Here is a 10,626-nt window from a genome sequence, read left to right on the forward strand (position 1 = left end):
TAAAACAAGATGCTATTTTTTGCACCGAGTCTTTTATAAACTTCCAAATGAAGTATCTTGTAGTTTGGCCACTAATCACATCGATATAGGTTTAATAAAAGAAACCTCAAAGCTTAGTAATCAACTCACTCAATTCTCACACGACGCACCTGACGTTCCCGGCATGTTTCGACTTTGTGGAATTACGCTTCTATTAGAAATTTCAAAATTGTGAAATAAAACACTGTATTAGTTTCTGCAATCAAATCAGCACCTTTTTTTTGTATTTTGTTTGCTCCAGTATATGTTCTTTAAGGGAGACTTTATATACGAGAAGGGGGGGAAGTTTCGGCAAAATGTAAGTAAAACTGGTTGGAAATTCCACGTAAGTTATCTTCAAAAATGGGAGCATCTGAACTGGAGTTGTCGTACAATGTTCTCCCGTATAACATCAAAAAAAAAAAAAAAAACTAAAACAGGTTACGTTTTTTGTTTGTTTTTTACGCAAACCGTTTTTTACTGTGTTTTACTGCTGTCTTTTTCTACTGATAAGGTTTATTTTTTGATTGCGTAAGCATTATTTCTGCCTGAATTCACATTCCTTTGGAAATGTCTAGAAGGCACTTTCTGGGTACACTTCATCACAGCAACGCTAATTTTTATAAAGAATGATATTTTTCAGAAAACCGATTTATCCTAGTTTACCTCTCACGTGCAAATAAGCGTGTGTAAGGATAATTCCACCTTACTCTTAATCACTAAATTAGTTCCCCTGTTCTTGTTGTTGTTGTTGTTGTTTCAAGCGGTGTTCCTTTTATTGGGGCCAGACTACAGTGACTTAAAGTGGGTAGTGTAACGAACGAAACCGGAGAAGCGGCACACCGTTGGAAGACCACCGCGGGTGGCGCTGGCGCTTGCAGCGCCGTCGTTCCGGCTATGGCTCCGGCTTGGCCGCTTGGTCAGCTTGGCTCTGGCCAGCTCCGGCCGATTCGCAGCTGTCGACCACACTGTCGTCTGCTAGTTTCACATTTTTATTCACCTTCAAACACTAATCATGTCCTTGGAAGTTCAATGGAAACAAATAATTGCTTTTGAGGTCTTTACACTAGTTACGAAGCGTGTTAGGGTGCCTCCAGCCGATCGAGGCGCCCTAACGTGACCATAACGGAGCTGCAGATCGAAGCGCCACCTGCATCGTCTTCCAAGGAGCGGCCGTTCCCGACGCATGGTGGAGGCTACGTGGTAACTACGCTACCCCCTTTAAGCCACTGTAGCCAGGCGGCGAGGAATGCAAGGTACCGTACGTAAAGTCACATAATATAGGTGGCTCACCGATCTAAAATGGGCCGTAAAAATCTACGCCTACACGTAGCCATCTAAACTTTTCGTCAAAGGTGTATTTCACAGGTCGGTCTTTTTTTCTTGTAAAACTACAGAGGGTAGTTCTCTTTCAGTAAAAAATAGGGCCAAGAAACTTGCCAGGGTCTACGGCGGGCGGTGACCCAGACGACCAAGTCCAGTAGCGGGCTGTGTTTGGCGTTCGTATTGATAGATGGTGTCGGAAGCAGCGTCTGAAGGTGCAGCCAACCAGCGAAAGATAGCAGACGACACGCAGACAAAATCCGTTGGCAGCAAAAGCACCGCCGTTATGCAGACGCGTTTTTTTTTTTTTTTTTTTTTTTTTTTTCTTTTCGCTTTACGTTTTGACTTTATTGTTCGGATTCATTTTTTTAACCGAAGGTACATTTCAAAAATATTATATTCATTTTAATAAACCACGGTGGTCGCGAGCCGTGGCGATTGGGAGGTAGCGCCATCTATCAATACGAACGACAAACACACCCCGCTACTGGACCCCTGTCGTCTGAGTTGCTGCCCGCCGTAGACCCTGGCAAGTTTCTTGGCCTTATTTTTTACGTAAAAAGAGCTACGCTTTGTAACTTTACAAGAAAAAACCGACCTGTGAATACACCTTTGACGAAAAGTTTAGATGGCTACGTGCAGGCGTCGATTTTTACGGTGCATTCTAGATCGAGCCTGGTGACTTGAACCACCTTATACATTCGAGACGGATTTTGTGCAACTTGTAATAGAAACCGGTTCTGTCAGTGACGCTCATCCTGTGGAAACATTATGTGGGAAGCTTTACTAATAAGGACCATCAGCTCCGCGAAAACTTAATAGACGACAACAAAACCATTTATATGTATGGTAAAATAGGCTTGTAGCAATCAAACATAACCCGGATATGAGGCGAGACGTAAAAGGGATAATATAACCAGAGTACCGTACCCTATCCCAATCGGTTGGTGTTGTGCCTATCCGGCCCTTGTACGGGGTTAAGTCTCACTACGTCACAAGAAGTGGCGACTGCCCTTAGTATTATTTAGTAGTAACTCTACTGAAAAGAAGCTTATGGTCAGACACGACCCATTTTCTATTTATGGAAAACATTTATTAAGAAATATTGGCAAATTAAGAAGTTTTATCAGGGGACTTTACAGTTTTAGTAGTTCAAGACAATATATTATCAATACTATACACATAAAAACACACAAAATAATGTAGATGTGCGCAAGATCTATATAAATAGAATATCGCTAAATATGAACTTTCTTAATGAAAGGTGAAAATCGTGTGACACACAACCATGGTCAAACAACCTATTAATCAGTAGGGTCATCATTATGAAAAATGCATGTAAGGTCCCATTGTTGTTGTTGTTGCTGTTGTTGTTTTTTGTATGGTGATGAGAGATAAGGGGGCATGAGTGCATGTGATCTTATTTTCAGTTGAGTATAATGCAATAATTGTTTCTCGCCTCCTGGTCTTCAACGCAGCATCTCTAAAGAGTCATGAATCAAGAAATAATTACGGTTATTGACCTGCTTTCATATTGTTTTGGTGAGTTTCTCGCCAACTTAAGCTATTAAGCCTCTGTAGGCGAATGCATCATCTACTAAACATTGACAATACCGGGTGCGCACCTGAAGGAATAGACTTCGTGTGTGGCAGTTTTTCCTCGCGGTACCTTGTGCCATCTCTAGTTTGTAAGTTTCTCCCATTTGACCTCTCGCAGACGAGAGGTGAAATGGAGGTTATGGGATCGGAATCCCCTATAACCCAGGTGACCCCCATCAAGCATTTGCAAGCATTATCAAATCTGGGTACTCTAGCTGTGAGATGATAACCCTGGGCAATGAAGTTAAACGGATGTAAGAAAACACCTGGGAGATTATGTCGCTTAACGAGAAAACCTACCGGACTGCGAGTCTGCGTTCAAATTCTAGATCATAGCCTACATAGCCACCATCACCTAATCAAAAAGTTCAATCGGCTCGACTTCCTAGAATTCCCTGGAATTTAGTAGACTCCCTAAAACTTACCTAGAATTTACTTGATTTCCTAGAATTCCCTGGAATCTACAAGATTTACCTGGAGTTCCCTAGGACCTGCGATTCCCAAGAACTGCAGAGCGTTCGGGCGAGTACCAGCGTATTCGGTACTCTAAAGCTTCTGTCACGCTCTATAGTACATCGCACAGAAGACAGTTTGTATGCACGGTCGCAAAATGTTTGGGGATTTTTTTATGATAAATTGCACAAGCTTTTGAAAGCGATAGCGTTACGGGTGACACCTTGCAGGGATTTTGGGGTCGCCGTTTGTTGGCTGTCGTCGCAGCGGAGATAAAAAAAAATATTTTTGCTTATTGCGCGAGGAGAGAGAAATCGAGCGTTCCCATTGGCCACGCCGCGCGAGTGTGGGACCACGGGGAAGTGTTAGAGGAGCGTCTTCCTCTGTCGTCTGCTAACGATAACTCCAAAACAGTTTGTTTTGAAGTTATCTTCTGCCGTCTGCTGACCCTTCAAAACAGGTGTTTTCATACATTCGCGTTATTTTAAATCCGGCTTTGTCAGGATCCAATTGTAATGCGTAATGTTTGAGGGTTTTAGAAACTTCCACGGCGTTCGTTTTTACATCTCTACTTCTCGAACCCAACTCCAAACGTGAAACATGATCTGCCTAGACCCGTCACGTTGCACCAGCAATCCCCCGCAAAGCTTGACCTCATTTCTCTGTATGCTTCCTCCTCTACGCTCCAACGAATCCCGTTTGGTCAAATTTCCTACTGTAATTTCTTCATGATACTTCACATTGCTTAGCAGAATGAGCTCTTATTGGTTCAGGAAATTTCATATTTACAATATAAATGTTTGATGTATTTTGCATAGTGATTTAAATGTGTCATTTTACCTTAAGATGTTTGAAATCATGTTTGATGCACGTAAATTTGATGCACGTGAATGAATGATTGGGTTCTTAGTTAATTGTACACGATTTTCTTAATATAAATTTATATGAAAAATTACAGTATTTATTCCAAACGGGTATGTTATTAAATAAACAATTCACTCTTACAGTGCGTATGCAAACAGATCTTTATTAAACAATTTGTTATTTAGCTATAATTTTCTATAGTTAGAAGGATTGTCGGTGAAAAACTGCATCAATAATCAAGGCGAAAACCTGGAAAAAAAATAGTCGACATTCCGGTTATATAAAGAAGGCGGTGTTTGGTTGACTAAACACTGTCATTTTATTTTCGTACTATTAAATGAAGAAGTAGCACGACTATACAGTTAAAAATACTGGCCACAATCTGTGATTATAATTATTGTATATGTCTGTCACGACGAGGCACCTGATCTTCTGTCCGTATACTTTCGTAGCACAAAACTAAAACCAGTGCTCTATTAGTCTAAAGCACGCTCACACCAAGAGAGCATTTATGGGTAAGGCTGAGGGGAGGGGGGGGGAGGGGGGGGGGAATTAGCAGACAGATGACGTGATGGGGGAAGCGTTGCCCAGATATTTTTTTTTACTTAATATTTTTTATCCTCAAAAACTTTGCATTTCCTCCTAGGAACCTCCCTAAATCCGCTCATGGTTCACTCAACCCTCTGCCAAGAACACGTTTCCAGTCTTACCTTTCGCTGAATAACCTTGTATTGCTTGAAGACGTGTCTCTGATCAGTTAGGGTCACAACTAAAAAAAAAGAAAATCAGAAAATGCGACCAACGGCGTTGAATCTCAGGTTGTAAAAAATGACTCATTGGGTGTGAAGTCGAAGTTGCATCTAAAAAGAAGACAGTTAATGGGTTCCTGCACCAGCACATATGACCTTGTTTCGTTTTTCTACGGTTTCCACTTTTATGGGCAAGACAATTCGGGACAGCTAACGAAATATAAAGTCAACGTCCTCTGCCATAATTAAAAAGAACCCAATTTCCAACAGTCTGAAGAAAGAAAAAATCTGGAGCGCTGACTTTCCCGGAAAGCAGTTTGAGTGGGCCGATCGCTGCAATTTATGAGACAACTCGGTCAATGACGTGGCTAAAAATATGCTTAGACCTAAAAAAAAAAAAATCTGCTCCTTGACACTGGGCCTAGGGGACTATGCAAGACATCGGGAAAAAGGAACCTTGGTATCGCCGCCTGTTGCGATTGGTCAGCGTCACGCCGCTGACAAATAGCAGCAGGCGGCGATGTCTCAGTCCTATCATCCCGCCGTCTGGTATAGCACCCCCCGGGGGAACGTCGTGGACAAAATTCACAGCGCAGGCTATTTTTAGACCGCAGCTTTTAGGCGCCCGTTTCCGCCTTGAGCGGCGTCGGCGTCGGCGTAACCGCGAGCCTTCCGCCCCCCCCCCCCCCCCCCCACCCCACCCACCCCCGAGAACCTCGGAAGGACCTCGGGTTCCTTTGGGAGGACCTCGGGTGCCTTCGGTGACCTCGGGAAGAAGGGGTCACGTGACCCCCCCCCCAGATCACGTTGCCCCTCCCCCCGAGGCTCTAATTCGGCGTTACAGGGCGTTACAGGCGTTACAGGGTTACAAATGGCTTTCACTTCTTTTTTAGGAATCGACGTATTATTAGCTTTGTCGTATTATCCGATATTCCGCCATAAATTGCGGGGATCGGCTCTTCACTGTGCATTGCAGGAGGGCAGAGGCACCAGATTCTTGTTTGAGTGAAGAATAAAAGCGGAACAACGCGACACACTAACTACGCTCGCGGAATTATGTTTTTTTTTTTAAGTAAGTGCTTTCTTGGCAGTAATATATAAAGGATTCTACTACAAACAATATCATTTAGTTTTAAAGTGAAGTCGTAACTTCACGTGATATTTGATATGTATGGTGTGTGAGCGCTCTAGCGTGAGTATATAATTCGTTTGATAATCTACAACATGCCCCCCCCCCCCCCACCAAAAAAAAAAAAAAAAAAAATTTAAGATACACTCTTTTTTCGCAAAAAATAAACTACGCATCGTCTAACTCCAGTTCTGGGCCCAAGCGTAATGCCAGCAATCCGAACCGGATGCCAAACTTTCAGAGCTTACCGTTACATTATTCAAAAGTTATAAACGATTTATTTTTGAATTACTCGAAAACTAGCCTATTTTTTTGTTACCTTGAGCAGTTTAACTCTGCATATTTGAGGACTTCGTCAGACTCCATTTTAAGACTAAAATTTTCAGAAAATCGCTAATAAGTTTTGAATGAGATAATTGTTACTTCTAAAGCTTGTGAATTCGGTTCTGACTGATAGCGCTACATTTGGACAGAGAATGATCATTCGGCGCTGCGTAGTTTATTATTAAACTGATAAAATTATCTTCTTTTTTTGTGGTTGGGGGAGGGGTGGCGGCATTTTGTATTGTCCATTTCACGACTTCCTTTCAGCTTTCAGCAGGCTTTAATATCTTCTCTCTTTTTGTTTTTGTTTTTGTTTTGCATATATAGCAAAACAGACAAAATTCTCCGTGCTTCTTGGTGAGAAAATACGTAATAAATACATCTCCAAATGAACCGACATTGCCTAGACTTTTTTTTCCCCCAGTTGACGATTGTGACACCAATCAAACCAAGACGATTAATTGAATATTTCAAATGTTTCCTTTGCATGATTACGATATAGAAGGCTCGATGACTGATGCAATCCATCTTCACTGTCGGGATCGTTTACGCATGTCTTCGGTCACATTTCAAAAGTTGATCTCTAGAAAGTATAGTGCTTTATTGCGGCATTCGCAAGGAAAGGCGTATTTTTACGATCATCGCGTGCGAATCATTGTACCTACTTCAATATGCCTTTCTTCAACGATTTTAATTCAGTAAATACATTTATTACATGACGAAACTAATATTTATATCGATGAGACGACGTAACTAACATACCTTTTAAAAAATCGCATGTGAGGTCACTTTGTTACAGAACACGGAGACAGGCAATCAAAGGAAGCAATAGAAGCGTCTCAGCCAATGACGAAGCTCAGAACACGATTAGATCTCCAAAATACCACGGGCATAGACACAGTGTGCAGGTGAAGCGTCAAGTTCATTGTCCCTGTGCACATCACGTTTGTTCAGTATAATCGTAATCTGAGCGTCAGCATTCCACAGGATCCTTCTATTACCCCCCGCGATTGAATGTCCTCGTGTTCTCCAAAAGAGCAAACTCACAAACTTTTTTTTTCTGCTTTTGAATGTAAAAGATTTTTACGTGGCAGAAATAACCACATTCCATAAACTTAGTTTATGCATTAATACGCGGAATTGTTATCGAAGATATTGTGCACCACTTTTTTTTTCTCTTCTAAAAATTTGCAATACTGTACAATGAAAGATTGAACTTACTCCTCAAGCTCATCTTTGTGTACAAGATTGGCACGAGCAGTTACGCAATCCTGGAGGCACAAGAGGATAACAACAGAACATTTGGGGTTACAAATCACTGTGTGCAAGAACGCGATAGACCCTTTTAGAAATTCAGTCTGGCCACTTCAATAACTATCACGACCTGACTTAACATCGCTAGATGGGGCCAGTTTGAGAGTTCCAGCGGCATTCGCCGGAGGAGCGCGAGCCGCTGCGGTAGCTGGCGAAACAGTGGCGCTGCCGTTGCCGTGAGATCAGAGCCGTACATTGGAAGGCTTTGGCCAATAGGCGGTGCAAAGGCCGCCGCCAGCGCCGAATTCTCGCCCCGCGGTTAGAGCGTAAACTAAAAGCGCGACACAGTGCCGACCAATGAGCAGACCGAGACGTTACAATATTTTAAACGACATTTAAAGCGTGAAATAGAAGCTTTCAATCTCGGCGTCTCCGTGACAGTTTGCTCTCGGCCGGCTTGCTAGAACAGCGTCTCAGCGGAGACTGGCCGAAAGAAAACAGTGCATATGTTGAGGCGCACGAGCGCCTTGAGACGCGGCTGGAGTCCCGCTCAGCTCGTGCGCTGGCTTTGCCAGTGCTGTCTTTTCCCCAGTCTCAGCTGAGACGCTGTTTCTAGCACGTCGGGCCTGGTTCGGAGCGCACGTTCGTTTATTCTACCGTTGAATATGGACGTGACCAAACCCTCACATGCGCCAAGTTTTCAGTCCCCAAGAGTTATACATTTTTGCTCGAGCGACGCTAAAACGGCTTAAAGTAATCAAGTCGCATATTAAGAGCTCTTGATCACCGCTAGGGGCTGTTTCGAGGCCTGTGGTTGGCCCCGAGATGCTCGCCTATTCAAACCAATGTATGGCCAAACTCTCCGAATACACAGATCTGCTTTAAGATTAAAGCCCCTTTACGTGAGATAGGTTCTGTGCGCGCAGGGTGGAGTTCTCCACCAAACGTCGTTGCGCGTGCCTATTCGTGTGCTGACATCGTCGTCTGCTTCGGGTTCATCTGTAATTGTCACATTATGGCTGCTTTTCGTGGTTTGTTTCAAGAGATGTGCGGGGACATTCGGGATCAGACATGGCACGGCATCGTTCTTTAATGATCATTGGCCCCTGGCCATCGAAATTGTCTGCCAATTTGTGACGTGCAAGTAAAGACGATTAATGTCGACGAGCTGCAAATGGGAATCGCACACATAGTGCTTTGATGTGACTGTGAACATGTACCCAGGGATCGCGTTCTGCCATACCTTCAGGCACATAGCATCCTTCGGAGTGGTAAAGAAGTGGCGCTTCCCGTCACTTCACGCCTGTGGGGCACCCGCTGCGACAGCCGGGAGCGCAGTGGGTAGGCGTGCTTTCTGTTTGATCGGAGAAGGACTCAAAGTTCCCAGCACAAGAAAAGAACGCTTACGGGCCTACGACGAGCCACCGATGAGACGAGCTAAAACACGAGGAACAACGTCGACAACGACACACCACGGAGAGTCGATCCTATAGAGAGACCACAGCATGCCTTTCACGTCCTCTACGAAATGACGCCACGCCGGGAAGCGGGTTTCCAAACTGACACCTCCTAGTAACGTTGACCTGGGTGTATCTCTAATGGCAACCTTGTGGTGGTTCATGAGGAAAAAAAGTTAGACAGGCACCGAAGGGGAGCTAGACCATTCTAGACGTTAGTCCGCTGTCAGCGTAACGAGTCTCATAAGCTCTTGTACGCTACATATTTGAGGCTGTCTTCTAAATCCCCGGAATGCTCATCATGGTTTGAGTTGTTCCTTTTTTCTTCATTCTAGGTTCTCTAGTACAATCTAAAATAACTGGATCATTGGAATGTAGCGTCAAGCTCCCCGCATGGTCGCCATTTTGGTTCATGGAACGAGCAGTTTCTCTTAGATCTCTCCACTCTTGGTGAACCGATATAAATTCGCTGGCGATGCGTGCCTCTGCAGAGACGTTTCTTGCATACTTAGATTTGGGTATCCATACACTGGCAAAAAAAAAAAGTGCAAATCTTCGCACTGCCACCACATGTGACGTATATGCTTGGAGACATAGAAAAATACTTTTTCTGTCTTTAAATAGGCAAGAAGAGCAATATCACGCTAAGAGATTTTGAAGATAAGCATGATTGATAAGTTGATTTCGTGCGTGGTGCCAACGACGCTTATGTTGGCAAGGCACTCTTTCAGTACGATGATCCTCCATGGCGATCTTGGCACGAGTGGTTTACAACAGCCCTTTCGAAGGTGCAGAGATTTGAATGCACCGAAATGGAGATAGCCAAGGTAACTGAGACAGATCAGCCAATCACCTTGCGAGGTTTGATCGTCTCCCGGTTGGTATTTTTTTCCGTCCGGTTAGCAGGCAGGGAAGGCAGTGACGTCACTTTCCCAGGATCAAGTGACTTTAACATCCTCGACCGACAAATTCCTCGTCCTACGCTCTATCTCAGGGGTCTCAAGCTCATTTGACGTGGGGGCCAGATAGTACACCCCCAGAAGGACGAGGGCCAACTTACGGATGCGGAGGGGTTCAAGAAGTTTTGTAAAGGAGGGACCTCGTGCTCTATATTTTTTTTCTTGTTGTTCTGTAGATTTGCAGTTTAGTCAATAACATTTTCAGCTTGTATTTGTTTATAATGATTATTCTGGACCCCTGCCAGATGTGATAACAAGAATTAAAATGAAACCGCGCCTCCGAGAGCAAGCACACTGTCGTTTCTGTTGATCAATTCACTCGGGAAGTAATCGAGCATAACATGTCTGAAAAAGGGGAGAAAATCTCTTCATACGGCAGTTCCTGCCTCCCTGAGGATTCTTGAGAGCAGCAGTCTGAGAAAATACTTGTAGCTTAATCGGTTTTCTTCTTTTTTTTATAAGGCAGAAATCTTTATCTCTTAGGATTATTTTTGAGA

Source organism: Ixodes scapularis, unplaced genomic scaffold (genome assembly GCF_016920785.2).
Source record: "Ixodes scapularis isolate PalLabHiFi unplaced genomic scaffold, ASM1692078v2 PGA_scaffold13__105_contigs__length_92229423, whole genome shotgun sequence".
NCBI lineage: Eukaryota > Metazoa > Arthropoda > Arachnida > Ixodida > Ixodidae > Ixodes > Ixodes scapularis.